Source organism: Salvelinus namaycush, chromosome 6, assembly GCF_016432855.1.
Source record: "Salvelinus namaycush isolate Seneca chromosome 6, SaNama_1.0, whole genome shotgun sequence".
NCBI classification, from domain to species: domain Eukaryota; kingdom Metazoa; phylum Chordata; class Actinopteri; order Salmoniformes; family Salmonidae; genus Salvelinus; species Salvelinus namaycush.
This window is the reverse complement of record NC_052312.1, coordinates 7,304,859-7,322,948: the sequence shown is the minus strand read 5'-3', so window position 1 is coordinate 7,322,948 and position 18,090 is coordinate 7,304,859. Positions and strand designations below refer to the sequence as shown.

Genomic DNA, 18,090 nt, shown 5'->3' with positions numbered 1-18,090 from the left:
AGAGTGGAGAAAGGCCCACTAATCAGAGTCAGGCTGTGGGAGTAGAGTGGAGAAAGGCCCACTAATCAGAGTCAGGCTGTGGGATTAGAGTGGAGAAAGGCCCACTAATCAGAGTCAGGCTGTGGGATTAGAGTGGAGAAAGGCCCACTAATCAGAGTCAGGCTGTGGGATTAGAGTGGAGAAAGGCCCACTAATCAGAGTCAGGCTGTGGGAGTAGAGTGGAGAAAGGCCCACTAATCAGAGTCAGGCTGTGGGAGTAGAGTGGAGAAAGGCCCACTAATCAGAGTCAGGCTGTGGGAGTAGAGTGGAGAAAGGCCCACTAATCAGAGTCAGGCTGTGGGATTAGAGTGGAGAAAGTGATCAGCACTGATTTAGCTTTTCCAGAAAGAACGAAGGAGTAATACTAGTCTTGCGTTGCCATGCCTCCAAAATAATATCGTTGAGAGAATTTTGTATTGCAAAAACAGTTTGAATTGTCTGCTGATTTTGATTGGATGTCACATTTCAAGAACCCTCCCCCACGCCCGTAGAAGGGTTGTTGTTGACTATGCTACTTTGAAGTGCTAGTTTTTAAGTGTGGCCGACAGCCTGCGATTTATATTTATTGAAATTGGATTACGCTGGTAAAGTCAAATGTCACAACACATTCTAAACCGCTCTGGTGCCAAAGATTTTTTTTTCATTGTCTCCATTCATCCACATGGCTGCGCTATCTTGATGTAATTATTGTAAATTAAAAACACGGTCTGCAAATGCATTTGTAGATAACAGCCATGGAGGGGGACATTGCAGCTCCAGCTGTCAGTAAACGGAGAGTGTAGGCTACTGGATAGGACCGGTCATTTTGAGAGAGGACATTATGAAAAGATTCTCCAGTCTAGAGGGTTCAACTTTGAGGACAGAGATAATAGAAACATAATATTCGGTTTAATTTGAATATAATGCAGAGGTGAAAGTAAGGCGGTGCGGTCTGGTAAGGCGATCCGGCAAAATAAGTAGTGGGGGTACGCGTACCGGTAAAACATGAGCCTATCACAATAATTAAAACAAAATGTCAAGAAAAGTAGTACAATAGCCTACAGTTATCAGTACTGCATGTCAGCAACATGAAAAATCTGCCAATGAAGTAGTGGTAGACCGATAGCCTAAGCTCTGTGGTTCAACGAAAACGCTTAATATTGATATGGCCAGAATGGGAGACTATTTCCTCTTGCTGCAGCTTTAGCTCATCTCTAAACAGAGAAATGCTGTGAACCAGCGGGCTGCAAACGTTCTGAAATGGTTTTGTCACCAGCGGTTGTTTTGTTGGCATGTTTAGTCCTCACTGTTGCTCCTACGGCACTAATCTGGTGAGCACCTTTGAAGCTCCGCCCAAGCAAGGCGTCACTGATTTACACCGGGTTCTGACCCGTCTTTAGCCGACTTCCGCCATGGAACTTCCCCAGGCTTCACAACAAGGCTAGTGTAACAGTAACACATGTTTGGTTGTTTTGGCTCTCTACTCCAGCACCTGGGATTTGAAATGATACAATGACCAACTAGGAGGTTAAATTGTAGCCTGTCAGTTTTAATTTGAGAGTATTTCCATCCATATTGAGTGAACCGTTTAGAAATTACAGCACTATTTGTATATAGTTTGTACATAGTCCACCGCAGTTTAGGGGGGAAATACTGTGTATTAAAGTAGTCAGAAGTTCAGTATTTGGTCCCATATTTCCAGCACGCAATGACTACATCAAGCTTGTGACTCTACAAACTTGTTGGATGCATTTGTTATTTATTTTGTTTGTGTTTCAGATTATTATGTGGCCAATAGAAATTAATTTAAAATAATGTATTGTCATTGGAGTCACTTTTACTGTAAATAAGAATAGAATGTGTTTCTAAACACTTCTACATTAATGCTGTTAGTGTAATGGTGAGAGGTTAGCATGTCTTAGGGGTATGATTTTGGGCTCCCTAGTGGCACAGAAGCCCGAGGCACTGCATCTCAGTGCTACAGGCGTCACTACAGACCCTGGATCAATCCCAGGCTGTATCACAACTGGCAGTGATTGGGAGTCCCATAGGCGGTGCACAATTGGCCCAGCGTCGTCCGGGTTAGGGGAGGGTTTGGCCGGGGTAGGCTGTCTTTGTAAAATAAGAATTTGTTCTTAACTGACTTGCCTCGTTAAATACAAATAAATTATATTTGTGCATCTAACTTTCTCACTCATCATTACTCACGAATCATTCAGGACTATCCGTAATCATGATAGCATCCACATTAATGTACACAAATTAAAATTCCTGGAATCAGGAGGGAATAGGCGGGGAAATCCGAGCATCCTCCAAACGGGAATTCTGGGAAAACCTTTTTGAAACGTGAGAGGATTTTTGCTTAACAGAGGTGAGCCTGAGTTTTTGCGTCACTCCGGGGCAGCACTAGTACTCCCTTATCTTAACATACAAAGACTGTCTTTACACAGGAAGCCCAGTTATGGTATTTTGCCTGATTATTGGGAAAATATCAAAATTGTGGCAAAATATCAGAATTTGACAGCCTGTGTAAATGCAGCCAAACAAACAGTAATCCCAATCTGCCCGTGCCTGTCATTAGTCCAAACCACTTCCCTGGGGGCTTTTGACAGATTTATGAATGTGATTAGTACGCTGGAGCAGGAATTAAAACAGTGTAATCCAGCCATCTGGGGTAGAGAGCACATGCAGAGTCAGCCTGTGACGCTCTGACAATGATGCTGAGAATAGAATTAATTGTGATTATACCAACAAAAATAAATCACCTCTTCTATGAAACAGCAATACATGTAGGTTTGACCTCGGAGACCAGCCACCCGGACAGCTGATGAAACGGAAAACAATTTCTGTCTGTAATAAAGCACTTGTGGGGAAAAACTTATTCTGATTGGCTGGGCCTGGCTACCCAGTGGGTGGGTCTGGCTCCCAAGTGGGTTGGCCTATGCCCTCCCAGGCCCACCTATGGCTGCGCCCCTGCACAGTCATGTGAAATCCATAGATTAGGGCCTCGAATTTAATTGACTGACTTCCTTATATGAACTAACTCAGTAAAATCATTGAAATTGTTTCATGTTGTCTTAATAGTTTTGTTCAGTATTAGATAAATGTGTAAAAAAAAAATCCAGTGTGGCCCTTATTCTAAAATGTAACATTTTTCCCATTGGAGTCCTCTGAAAAAAAGTCATGTAAGTAGTCCAACAGTCAAAGGGAAAATGCCCATCCCTATATTACCCACAAACTTATTTAATAAGACTCTTCAGACACACTGAACTTACTAAATCATATTTTGCTTCCTCGAAGAGATAACTAGATTCCTAATAATGAGCGTCTAGATTGGAACGTCTGGCCCCGGAAACAAACCCCAAACACACACGGTGATAAGAAAATACAGTAGAAGGAAATACGTCTCAGTCTGCTATACGTCTGTAGAAGAAGTGGGTGACTCATTGCTAGAGCAGAGCCACAAAGCGATGTTGGCTAGGGGTAGAGGAACACACACACGTCTGGGATTGTAATGGGATATTGTTATCATTAGGACAATGTGAGAGAGACCTTCACGCAGGGATCATATGCACACTATATCCTTTGATTAGTCTCAACTTGTCGTTGTGAACGAGTTTCAAAATTCAAATTGTTTCCCTTTCATTTGACTGAGTGTGTCACCTACATAGGCACATTTGCATATAGGACATGCCAGGACAAGCTAATCAAAAGTGATATGAATCCCAATAGGCAGTGCATTAACGTGTGTGTGTACACACACACACTCTCTCTCTCTCTCCCCCCCATTGACGTCGTAGAACTGAGTCACCTTTAACCGGAGGTGGTTCATCTCAACAGCAGTGTGCAACACAACCTCAATTATCTCAAATTGCTTATGAATGTGATCTGCATAATTTCCAAACTAAAGTCTAATGAGAAACTTTTCCTCCATAATCTGAAAAGTCCAAAACAACAGTGAGTCATATGGTACCAGTATTTCCCTATATTCATTTTGCTAAATTGTTGCCACCACACTTAAAATCCATACTCGTAGCTAGCATACAGGCTCATCTCTGACCACACAGAGAATTTGCATACAGGATAGAACCCTCATTCTCAGGAAATGGGCGACGGTGGGGCTAAAGCGAACATAGCACTGCCCTCAAAAGGATAGCAGCCATCTGTTCCTTGAGATCTCCCCCAGTCATCACACTTTAATTAGATCAGGGGAAAAAAAAAGAAGAAAAAAAAAAAGGGAAAGTTCCCTAACAGAGAGCCAGCAACTAAATGAGGGAGGAGACCGTTTTTAGCATCCAGATAAACTGCATTTACATTTAATGAGTGTGGTTTTTAAGTGATATACAACCTGCCTGTTTGGCTTCCATGTGTTTATCGTTATCAAATATATCATAGGTCCATTTCTCAACGCTCAACATCCAGGCGAGACTCTAGGTTCTAATTATCAGAGTAAGAACTCGGACACAATGAAAGCTTAAACCAAGTTTATTCTTCCCAAAGGATCTAACAGCTGAACCGATAAAAACATGTTTACAATAGTGGTGGTATGTGTACCCCACTTTGGGTGTAGTCTCCTCCTTCTCGCTAAACATTGTATCTTTATTGCTAGGCAGGAAACGAGACAATACGGGCAATAAACTGTTCCTTCTCACTTAACGTGACGTGACCTGACCTCCACCCCCTTCATCACTAATCCATGACTCTCCCCTTATCAATGCCTGTCACATGTGATCGTTTTCCCTACACTCAGTACATTCCAAGCATAATTTCCTCCACCATATACCTTCCTCCTACAGATAACCATTAACTTCTGGTGTAGACCCTCTAAAATAAGGGACTCAATATTTCAATAGGATACCTGATAATTAACCCTATTTCAAGTTTAGGAGTCAGAACCCAGAATTCGTCACTAGAGGGCCGATGCGGACATTGTAAGCAACGCTGACCTCAACAGCTTTCGGACTGAACTTGGCAGGACATTTCGTCTAAAATTCCCAAGAGAGCATGCATTCCAGCTGTGGTGTGTGTTTACACCATTTCTAAATATATCAATCTGAGAATGTCTGAATTACTGTCTGGATACAGCATATTACTTAGGCTGCGTTTACACAGGCAGCCCAACTCTGATCTTCTGCCCAATTATGGGCAAAGGATCTGATCGGTCAAAAGACCAATTAGTGGTCAGAATTGGGCTGCCTGTGTAAACGCAGCCTTAGATTAGGCTTTGAACAGCATTGGGAAGTGGTCAAGGTTGGTGGAGCAGTTGCTCACGGCAACAGCAGATAGCCTTAACCACTGCTAAGGTAACCACAGGTGGCTAACCGTAGCCACCAGAGAGTACCTGGTGGAGAGCCTATAATGATTGGCGGTCCTTACTCATGGAGCAGGAATGTGATGAGGACAGTGGTCCAACAGTACAAGTGAGGAGATTTACACTACGGCAAGATTTAAAAAAAAAATACCAGAGGGTTGACATTATTTATTTAACTAGGCAAGTCAGTTAAGAACAAATTCTTATTTACAATGACGGCTTACTACGGCCAAGCCCGGACGACGCTGGGCCAATTGTGCGCCGCCCTATGGGACTCCCAATCACAGCCAGATGTGATACAGCCTGGATTAGAACCAGGTACTATAGTGACGCCTCTTGCACTGAGATGCAGTGCCTTAGACCGCTGCGCCACTCGGGAGCCCCTGTGTTTGGGCGTGTGCGTTTGCTTGCCCTAACACAATCGACTGGGTGGCTTGACCTCACAGGGAACAGCGTGAGAATAACCTGCTACTACACAGATCCTAACAAACGTCTCATCTCGGTTTGTTGACAGAATGACGGTACTTTACTCCTCTAGTCTCACACCTAGTCAAGATGGAGGGAGAGAGAGCTCCTCTAGTCAGACACCCAGTCAAGGTGGAGGGAGAGGGGGAGAAAGGGAGCTCCTCTAGTCAGACACCGTGTCAAGATGGCGGGAGAGAGCTCCTCTAGTCTCACACCTAGTCAAGATGGAGGGAGAGGGGGAGAGAGAGCTCCTCTAGTCAGACACCCAGTCAAGATGGAGGGAGAGGGGGAGAGAGAGCTCCTCTAGTCTCACACCTAGTCAAGATGGAGGGAGAGAGAGCTCCTCTAGTCAGACACCCAGTCAAGGTGGAGGGAGAGAGAGCTCCTCTAGTCAGACACCGTGTCAAGATGGCGGGAGAGAGAGCTCCTCTAGTCAGACACCCAGTCAAGATGGAGGGAGAGGGGGAGAGAGAGCTCCTCTAGTCAGACACCCAGTCAAGATGGAGGGAGAGGGGGAGAGGGAGCTCCTCTAGTCAGACACCTAGTTAAGATGGAGAGAGAGAACAAGCCATCACTAGCATCAAGCCTGCTCTCAATTTCCCTGACACTGCATTGGCTGGGTCGCATACAGTAGCAATGGGTCTTCCATTGACTAGAGGAGCTCTCTCTCCCTCCATCTTGACTGGGTGTCTGACTAGAGGAGCTTCCTCTCTGTTCTGTCGCTCGAAGAATACCTTTTACAGCTACATTATGTCTGTGGACTCTCGAGGTGAATCATGCATCGTTAAAAACACCCTTAATTAGCCTCAGCGTGAACGGTTAATTAGCAAGGGAGAGCATGAGGTGGCTGGTCTACCACATCCGGGTCATTACTGATGGAGTGGTGCCTGAACATTGACCCTGAAGTATGTATGAGAGGAACTGATTCTCGGCTCATTAAAGCTCTTGCGTGACAATGTGGCTGATGAACAGAAGTCATATGAGAGATACAAAATGCTATCCTATTGGAGGTAATGTAGAGCAGTAATGTAGCATAAGAGGCGGTGATGACAATCACAGCTTTGAGTTATATACAGTATGGTATTAGATGTAGGTTATGTAAGCAACACGTGAGGAAACACGCACATATCTACAGGTGCCCCATCGCAGTCTATAAACATATCTACAGGTGCCCCATCGCTCCTCCGCAGTCTATAAACATATCTACAGGTGCCCCATCGCAGTCTATAAACATATCTACAGGTGCCCCATCGCTCCTCCGCAGTCTATAAACATATCTACAGGTGCCCCATCACTCCTCCACGGTCTATACATATCTACAGGTGCCCTATCACTCCTCCATGGTCTATACATATCTACAGGTGCCCTATCACTCCTCCATGGTCTATACATATCTACAGGTGCCCTATCACTCCTCCACGGTCTATACATATCTACAGGTGCCCTATCACTCCTCCATGGTCTATACATATCTACAGGTGCCCTATCACTCCTCCACGGTCTATACATATCTACAGGTGCCCTATCACTCCTCCATGGTCTATACATATCTACAGGTGCCCCATCACTCCTCCATGGTCTATACATATCTACAGGTGCCCTATCACTCCTCCATGGTCTATACATATCTACAGGTGCCCTATCACTCCTCCATGGTCTATACATATCTACAGGTGCCCCATCACTCCTCCACGGTCTATACATATCTACAGGTGCCCTATCACTCCTCCACGGTCTATACATATCTACAGGTGCCCTATCACTCCTCCATGGTCTATACATATCTACAGGTGCCCTATCACTCCTCCATGGTCTATACATATCTACAGGTGCCCTATCACTCCTCCATGGTCTATACATATCTACAGGTGCCCTATCACTCCTCCACGGTCTATACATATCTACAGGTGCCCTATCACTCCTCCACGGTCTATACATATCTACAGGTGCCCTATCACTCCTCCACGGTCTATACATATCTACAGGTGCCCTATCACTCCTCCATGGTCTATACATATCTACAGGTGCCCTATCACTCCTCCATGGTCTATACATATCTACAGGTGCCCCATCACTCCTCCACGGTCTATACATATCTACAGGTGCCCTATCACTCCTCCACGGTCTATACATATCTACAGGTGCCCCATCACTCCTCCATGGTCTATAAATATCTACAGGTGCCCTATCACTCCTCCATGGTCTATACATATCTACAGGTGCCCATTTATCACTCCTCCACGGTCTATACATATCTACAGGTGCCCATTTATCACTCCTCCACGGTCTATACATATCTACAGGTGCCCCATCACTCCTCCATGGTCTATACATATCTACAGGTGCCCTATCACTCCTCCATGGTCTATACATATCTACAGGTGCCCTATCACTCCTCCATGGTCTATACATATCTACAGGTGCCCTATCACTCCTCCATGGTCTATACATATCTACAGGTGCCCCATCACTCCTCCATGGTCTATACATATCTACAGGTGCCCTATCACTCCTCCATGGTCTATACATATCTACAGGTGCCCCATCACTCCTCCATGGTCTATACATATCTACAGGTGCCCTATCACTCCTCCATGGTCTATACATATCTACAGGTGCCCTATCACTCCTCCACGGTCTATACATATCTACAGGTGCCCTATCACTCCTCCACGGTCTATACATATCTACAGGTGCCCTATCACTCCTCCATGGTCTATACATATCTACAGGTGCCCCATCACTCCTCCATGGTCTATACATATCTACAGGTGCCCTATCACTCCTCCATGGTCTATACATATCTACAGGTGCCCTATCACTCCTCCATGGTCTATACATATCTACAGGTGCCCCATCACTCCTCCATGGTCTATACATATCTACAGGTGCCCTATCACTCCTCCACGGTCTATACATATCTACAGGTGCCCTATCACTCCTCCATGGTCTATACATATCTACAGGTGCCCTATCACTCCTCCACGGTCTATACATATCTACAGGTGCCCTATCACTCCTCCACGGTCTATGTACACACAGGCATATATGCAGTGAGGAGTGTTGGTGTGGTTTGACAGATCGCAGGATCTCTGAGTATTGCATAAGAAGTGTCATTATACTTAAGTCAGCTCCATGATCCCGTGTGGTTCAGTTGGTAGAGCATGGCACTTGCAACACCAGTGTTGTGGGTTCAATTCCCACAGGGGACCAGTACCAATGACAAATGTATGCACTCACTACTGTTAGTCACTCTGGATAAGAGCATCTTGAACCTGGTTGGTTAGCTACCTGCAGATTCATGCAGGGTAGTAACGTTGAGTTTGGATTATGGTTCATTGTTTAGCTAGCTACATGTCTACAAAAAGTCTACAAAAGACTCCACTATGAAAGTAACTATTTCAATAGAATGTTTATCATGTCACTGCGACAACTGTCGATAGACGTAGCTGGTAAATTCGCTCTGGTTATCTACTCCGATTTCAGAGCACTCTAGTCTAACTTTAGCACTAAATAACTGACACATTTACGAACGCTCAACGCCCGTAAAATATGGGCAGTGTCAGTAAACATCGGCAAAAAAATAAAACATTTAAGTTGCCAACAGCACGGATGCAGTCACCAAGGCTCTGGATAACAAAAACTGCCTAACCAGCTCTGCTAGGATGAGTAAAATGGTGAGAGTGAGCTGTTCTCTCATTTGTGTCTGAAAGTAGCTAGCAAGCTAACCAACGTTAGCTTGGGTGCTTGACTGCTGTTAACTGGCTAAGTCAGAACGCTCGGATCAACCCTACTCCTCGGCCAGAGCGTCCAGTGTGCGCTCTGAATGCTCCGAGAGCAAAATGCTCTGAATTTACAAACGGACAATCTGACAACGCTCAGTTTACAAATGCCCAGAGCACACTGACACTCCAGATTCAATTTACAAACACACCCTTAGTATAAGCCAGCCTTTAGTCTTGACATCTTTGATTGTTTAGTACATAGCCTCACATGTGAATCCTTAAAGAGATGGGTGGGGATAAAGCTTTAAAGGCTGTGAACAATGCTGAATGGGTGTAGACAAAGAGCTCCCCAGAAGGTGTACCAAAACATTCCAGGGCCATTTTCTCAAAAGTGAGGTTACAAGTTCATCAACTTTCAAAGCAGAATTACTTCCCCATTGTTCCTCAACTGTAGTGTATGATACCATTTTCTAGCTATGAGTCTCTACTTTATCCAATGTACAATGCTACATAGAACCAAATCAAGCCGGTCGTTCACATATGTCCTCTAGAAAATGTTAATTTATACTCTGCACATGTCCTTAACTACACCATCTAATTCCCTGCTCAGCAAGGAGGGGTCACTGACTGCCTGGCCATGTGCCCTCTGCACACAGACACATCACGTATGTGGCTGTGTGGAATAAAAATGCATGGCCTGGTCAGGGACAAACCCAGTGCTGCTGGGGAGAACTCCTTCCACCTCACCAGAGACGGCTGGAATAACAGTCCCATGAATACATTCATTCAGATGAGGAAGGTAGTGTATTCTAAAGTGGGGGAGGGGTGAAAGAGAACAGATATGTTCTGCTTGTATTAGGGAGCGTGTTGGACAGTCTCGGCTTGAAACATAAGCTAGACTAAAGCACATGACACTTGCAAGACTGTCTAGCACGCTGTGGAAGAATGACATGACGATTGAGAGGATGACTGGTGTCGAGAGGGGATATTCACAGTGTATATCATATTCCATCTATACGAGTCTCATTACTGCTGTGCGTTTCTACAGGTAGTTCCTGGCGCTCACCTCAACACATTTACATATAACCTCTCTCCCAGCAGCCCTAAGGACAGCAAAAGACACCAAGGGTCAGAGGTCAAGGTAATGAAAAAAATAATGATTCCTTGAAAGTTTCCATTCCGTTAGATCTCAGAGAGAAAGACAGACACATAACCATAGAAGGCCCGGTGAAGGGTGCCATCGTTCATTAAGAGTGGGAGAGCACCTCTGGGCTCCTGTGGAGCGGCCCCTCTGTCCCTCTCCCAGACAAAGAGGCTCTAATTAAGGGAGCCCCCGTCCCCCCTGACTCCCCACTGAGCCTACTGGCCTACTTGCCTAAATGAGGATTTAGACTGAAGCCCCGGGGAAAGCTCCCATTTATTGAAATAGACACAGATTCATCAGGGACGACAGGCTTTGCTTACGTAGATTGGATCTGGGGTTCGGTTCAATGTGATACACAACGTGTGTGTGTGTGTGTGTGTATTGGTGTGTGTTTGAACAAATGCAAATCAAGACCTCTTACACAATACGAGCTGAATTTTGTAGTATTCATTCATGAACTGAAAATCCCTCCTCCCAAACCACCTCCGGTAAAAAAAAAAAAAAAAAACTGAAATTGGAAAAAAAAAAAATCACAGAACAAAACAGGAATTCTGAATCAACTTTGATTTTCAGCAGTTTGTTTCTGTATATTATATGAGTGCTGCTACACCTGGCTGTGCTATAGTGGTACGGCGGCAGAGCTAGCTACCGCTCCTGGGGGAGTTCACGTCAGGTCTGAAAATAAACCGAGCACACACAGAAGAATTTGACGCAAACAGGGCTGTTTCAGTCAACTGGAAAATGAGCTTGGAAACAGGCAAAGGAGAGAAAAGAGCAGAACAGATTTGTTTTTTGTTTTCCCTCGCTTGCTCTGACACATGATCAGTCAGTTTCTGTGTTTTAGTATTAGCGGTGATGGGATAGAGTATATCTGATAGACTGATGTGTTTAGGGCTGGGAAACAAGCGCTTGTGTGTGTTTGTGTGTATTGAGTAGTGCATAATACACAGATATCCATCACGGTTATCCTTCACAATGAGAAGAGACACTGTAAATAATTAATATTGATGATTGTTCCCTCTTTAGATTCAAGTGATCGATCCCCTTGGTGACAAACAAAGCATTTCATGGTTTTATCTAAATGACGAAACAGTAAATCAAAGACCTGCCACTTCAAAAACTATATATTTAAGACAAAACATATGGATTTCATGACAAACAGAGAGATGCATATTGTCTTTCCTGAAAGCACAGGAGACTGCAGTTGAAACCCTTCCTAGAGACACCAACCCAGTGGTGACACCAGATTCCATCTCTGGGATTTTCAAATCAAATGTTATTTGTCACACGCGCCGAATAAAACAGGTGTAGACCTTACAGTGAAATGCTTAATTTACAAGCCCTTAACCAACAATGCAGTTAAGAAAAAAATAATAATAATAATTAAAGAGCAGCAGTGAATAACAATTGCAAGGCTATATACAGGGAGAGTCAATGTGTCAACGTGCGGGGGCACCGGTGTCGAGGTAATTGAGATAATTATGTACATGCAGATAGGGTTGTTAAAGTGGCTATGCATAGATAATAACAGAGTAGTAGCAGCGTGGGGGGGGGGGGGGGGGGGGGTGCACAAATAGTCTGGGTAGCTATTTGATTAGCTGTTCAGGAGTCTTATGGCTTGGGGGTAGAAGCTGTTTAGAAGCCTCTTGGACCTAGACTTGGTTCTCCGGTACCGCTTGCCATGCGGTAACAGAGAGAACAGTCTATGACGAGGGTGGCTGGAGTCTTTGACAATTTTTAGGGCCTTCCTCTGACACCGCCTGGTATAGAGGTCCTGGATGGCAGGAAGCTTGGCCCCGGTGATGTACTGGTCCATACGCACTACCCTCTGTAGTACCTTGCGGTCTTTTGAGGATCTGAAGACCCATGCCAAATCTTTTCAGTCTCCTGAGGGGGAATAGGTTTTGTCGTGCCCTCTTCGTGATTGTCTTGGTGTGCTTGAACCATGTTAGTTTGTTGGTGATGTGGACACCAAGGAACTTGAAGCTCTCAACCTGCTCCACTGCAGCCCCGTTGATGAGAATGGGGGCGTGCTCGGTCCTCCTTTTCCACAATCATCTCCTTAGTCTTGATCACGTTGAGGGAGAGGTTGTTATTCTGGCACCACACAGCCAGGTCTCTGACCTCCTCCCTATAGGCCGTCTCATCGTTGTCGGTGATCAGGCCTACCACTGTTGTGTTATCAGCAAACTTAATGATGGTGTTGGAGTTGTGCCTGGCCGTGCAATCATGAGTGAACAGGGAGTACAGTAGGGGACTGAGCACACACCTCTGAGGGGCCCCCGTGTTGAGGATCAGCATGGCGGATGTGTTGTTACCTACCCTTACCACCTGAGGGCGGCCTGTCAGGAAGTCCAGGATCCAGTTGCAGAGGGAGGTGTTTAGTCCCAGGGTCCTTAACTTAGTGATGAGCTTTGAGGACACTATGCTGTTGAACGCTAAGCTGTAGTCAATGAATAGCATTCTCACATAGGTGTTCGTTTTGTCCAAATGTGAAAGGGCAGTGTGGAGTGCAATAGAGATCCCTTAGGTTTGTTCAAGCTATTTCCCTTCGACACTCCGGCTAATAACATGTTCCGATGCACATGTGGCCAAGGCATGATGAGAGTGGCCTCCTGTTGTCATGTATCGTTCATGCTGTTCTGGTCTCTTCCCCCCTCTCCCCCACAACTGTTCTTGTCACTGTTCGGCAGAAATGGAATGAAATTAACAAGAACCTGGACTATATTTAGCGATTCGTTGATGCGACCCAATTCAGGCTACAAATAAATATATTTGATTGATTTGGTCATTCATTGAACATTGTGCAGCCAAATATAAAATAGCTTTGCTAAGGATCTATGAGTATTTTGCTCATTCTGATAGTTCATCATTGACAGACACCATCTCCCTCGCTCCAGCTCTTCCTCCCCTCTCCCTCCCTCGGTTTCTCTGCTGTTTAATGAGATATTTTTAGCCTGCCCGTGCAGGCGTGAAACGCTCAGTCGGGAGGGGGGCCCTGGGGTGGATGCCAATACACACACACACACACACACACACACACACACACACACACACACACACACACACACACACACACACACACACACACACACACACACACACACACACACACACACACACACACACACACACACACACACACACACACACACACACACACACGTTCTCCTGACGCCATACCAATCGTTACATCTTTTCGTTCCTCTGATTTTCTAGAACTGCTCTGGGAATGCTCTAGCTCAGTAAAATACCCAGTGTGTGCTGATTGGCTCTGTCATGTAAAGCATTGAACTTTAGACACACACTATTCCGTAAGTGGGAATATGAGGGTTAAATGGACTGAGGGCTTTGCTCTCACACAAATACAGATTTACAGGAGATAAAAATAAATAAAAACGAACACCGTTTGTGACTCAACCCCCCGGCTGTGAGTGTGAGAAGAGAGCAAAGTGAGAGAAAGAGAGAGAAACACAGAGAGAGAGAGAGGAAAAGAGAGAGAGGGAGAGACGGCGACATAGAGTAAGAGAGACCGAGGAGTGCAAGAGAGAAAAAGGAGAGAAGAGCAACGGAGACAGAGAAAGAAGAGAGCGAGCGAGATGGAGAAAAAAAGAGACATGCTTAAATACCTCACAGGAGGTATACATGGAACGGAGTGAGAGACAAAAAATCCCTCACACCTTGGGGAACCTTACAGCACAGTGAGTGTCCCAGATCCTCATATTAGACAGAGCTTTGGGGTGATTGAGCCATCTGTATTCATGCTGGTGTGAACATTCCCAGACACCAAGGTCAGCCATATTGGTCAGGCCGGGATCAAAGGATGAGCCACAGGGCAGGGTGACTTATTTATGGTGGGCAGTGTGTGTGTGTGGAGAGGGGGTTCTTAGTCTGTCCTTAACCCGACACTGCGCCGCCCTATGGGACTCCCAATCACGGCCAGTTGTGATACAACCTGGAATCGAACCAGGGTCTGTAGTGACACCTCTAGCGCAGATGCAGAGGCTTAGACCGCTGCGCCCCTTGGGAGCCCCCAATTAACCCATAATGTCTGAGTGGGTCTACACCCATCTCATTAGCAGACAATGAGCCTGACAGAGCCTAGTATGATAGCCACTTTATGACATTGAGTTGGCTTCAAAAACGCATCCTTCCTCATCTAACCACAACGCAAGAGGCAAAAAAACCTATACATGCTAAATGCTAACCAATTTATAGAAGGGGGAAGTCAACAAATGAGAGACAAGAAGAAGTGCAACAAGTCAAAAACACTCCTAAAGCCCATGCATTGACATAAGTGTGTGAGGAGATATAGGTCTGCACCTTCAACACACCTCCACACGGCGAGCCAAAAGGAGTGTGGGTTACCAGGGAGGGTCTATTCCCTAAGGAGTCTCACTATCGCACGAGACTCTGAATTTAGCCTCCGTCTATCAGAAGTCACACGACCCACTTTGGGAATCCCCAGCGCAAGGAGTAACCTTGAATGTCCGAACTGTAACTCATTCCCTCAAACATAAAGTAAGACGGCTGTTATTAGATCAGTGCCCTGCTCGTGGTGGACACAGAGAAAGGGACACACACAAATATAGGGACAGACTGATTTGATAACACATGAACTAACTAAGTCAATACAGTGCAGTGAACCAAAAACCAATCCACTGTCTACATTTCTGTGCTTTGATAAGGCTTTAATAACACCATATAGGGGTATAGATAAAGATCACCCAATTGGCAAACCACCATCTACAGGTTGGCAGAAGTACATCACCCTGCATCCCACAGCTGGGATGTATACCACCCTGGAGTCATGGCAAAATTCCCAACCTGGCCCCATTCCATCATGTCCACCTAATAATTCCTCTCATTCCTAATTGGGAAAATCCTGTATCACTCCTCACCTCGATAGATGATGTGCGTCCAGACACAAAAATGTTTGCTGTGCATTGTGGGTGCTACACATTGCTGGTGGATGAGGTGAGTTTGAGGGGTTGGTTAAATGCAGAAGACACATTTCAGTTGAATGCATTCAGTTGTACAACTGACTAGGTATCCCCCTTTCTACTTACTATGTTCCTCCAGTCCTGCCCCTGGTATCTGACTGACACACAGACAGCAGATCTGGGGTTTCCCTCCTCCAAGGTCACCTTCAGCTGAGGAAGGGAGAGATGTGATCTCCCTGCTAGCACTATTCTTTCCTATCTCTCCTCCTCATCTCGCCCCACTCTCTTTATATCTCTCTCCTCCTCATCTCGCCCCACTCTCTTTATATCTCTCCTCCTCATCTCGCCCCACTCTCTTTATATATCTCTCCTCCTCATCTCGCCCCACTCTCTTTATATATCTCTCCTCCTCATCTCGCCCCACTCTCTTTATATATATATCTCTCCTCCTCATCTCGCCCCACTCTCTTTATATATCTCTCCTCCTCATCTCGCCCCACTCTCTTTATATATCTCTCCTCCTCATCTCGCCCCACTCTCTTTATATCTCTCTCCTCCTCATCTCGCCCCACTCTCTTTATATCTCTCTCCTCCTCATCTCGCCCCACTCTCTTTATATCTCTCTCCTCCTCATCTCGCCCCACTCTCTTTATATCTCTCTCCTCCTCATCTCGCCCCACTCTCTTTATATCTCTCTCCTCCTCATCTCGCCCCACTCTCTTTATATCTCTCTCCTCCTCATCTCGCCCCACTCTCTTTATATCTCTCTCCTCCTCATCTCGCCCCACTCTCTTTATATATCTCTCCTCCTCATCTCGCCCCACTCTCTTTATATATCTCTCCTCCTCATCTCGCCCCACTCTCTTTATATATATATATATCTCTCCTCCTCATCTCGCCCCACTCTCTTTATTTATATATATATCTCCTCCTCATCTCGCCCCACTCTCTTTATATCTCTCCTCCTCATCTCGCCCCACTCTCTTTATCTCTCCTCATCTCACCCCACTCTCTTTATCTCTCCTCATCTCACCCCACTCTCTTTATCTCTACAATTCATTCCATTTCTGTCTCACAAAATCTTGCACACCAACTCACTTTCCCTCACCTATCTCTCCTCCCATTCCAATTTATTTCACTCCCTCCATCTCCCCGCTCTTTTTGCCTCACATTATCCATCTCTCTTTCATCTTCTCTCGGGTAGGGGCCGGGCGTGGCTCAGTGGAGCCAATCAGTCAAGCCAATCCTAGAATGGGATCAATCATGGGAAAAAAACACCAATACACTTTCTCAACCCTCTCTGGGCCACCCTCTATTCAACACCTCAGCAATCTAATCTTCTCTCTGTACCATAAAGGGGGTTGTGTAAGGAATAGGGTACTGTTTCCTCTCTCCAGCTATAATCTCTCTCCTGTTATTCATGTTCTGTTCTAGACATAGCTCCTGTCTGTGATACAATTACATTCCCTTCTCTTAGTCCTAATCATCCCTCCCTCCCTCCTGTCATTTAGTCCTATCATCCCTCCCTCCCTCCTGTCATTTAGTCCTAATCATCCCTCCCTCCCGTCATTTAGTCCTATCATCCCTCCCTCCCGTCATTTAGTCCTATCATCCCTCCCTCCCGTCATTTAGTCCTATCATCCCTCCCTCCCGTCATTTAGTCCTATCATCCCTCCCTCCCGTCATTTAGTCCTATCATCCCTCCCTCCCTCCTGTCATTTAGTCCTAATCATCCCTCCCTCCCTCCTGTCATTTAGTACTATCATCCCTCCCTCCCTCCCGTCATTTAGTACTATCATCCCTCCCTCCCTCCCGTCATTTAGTACTATCATCCCTCCCTCCCTCCCGTCATTTAGTACTATCATCCCTCCCTCCCGTCATTTAGTCCTATCATCCCTCCCTCCCTCCCGTCATTTAGTCCTATCATCCCTCCCTCCCTCCCTCCTTCCATCCATTTAGTCCTAATCATCCCTCCTGTCTTTTAGTCCTAATCATCCCTCCCTCCTGTCATTTAGTCCTAATCATCCCTCCCTCCTGTCATTTAGTCCTAATCATCCCTCCCTCCTGTCTCTTAGTCCTTACTTGTCTGTGTGTCTGTGTGTGTGTGTGTGTGTGTGTGTGTGTCTGTCAGCAGCCCATTAAGGTTTGTGGAGGGATAATCAGCAACGCCATACAGACAACGGGAGCCCCGGCCCACGCACCAACCCAACCCGCTCCCCACAGCTGCCTCAGAAAGAAGGAGAGAGCGAGAGAGAATAAGGGAACAAATAGACCCAAGCTACATCCTGGACAGGCAGTCCATTCTACAAAAGCAAGACTTTGTATAGTAGCACCAAGATATAGACCCAAAGGTCATCAAGAATGCATGTCTATTTCTACTACTGGCAGTATCCCTTCAGTTATCCCATAGTGACTGGGGTTGTGACACAGAAGACTACACTGTGACTCATGTCAGAAATCAAAGCAGGTTAACTGATACCAGTA

General features: G+C 45.6%; 1 protein-coding gene across 6 annotated transcripts in view; it reads right to left on the bottom strand.

Annotated features, from left to right (window-relative positions):
• Window positions 1-18,090, bottom strand: part of LOC120049576 (calcium/calmodulin-dependent protein kinase type II delta chain-like) — a 107,692-nt gene that overhangs the window by 82,651 nt on the left and 6,951 nt on the right. The window lies entirely within an intron of this gene.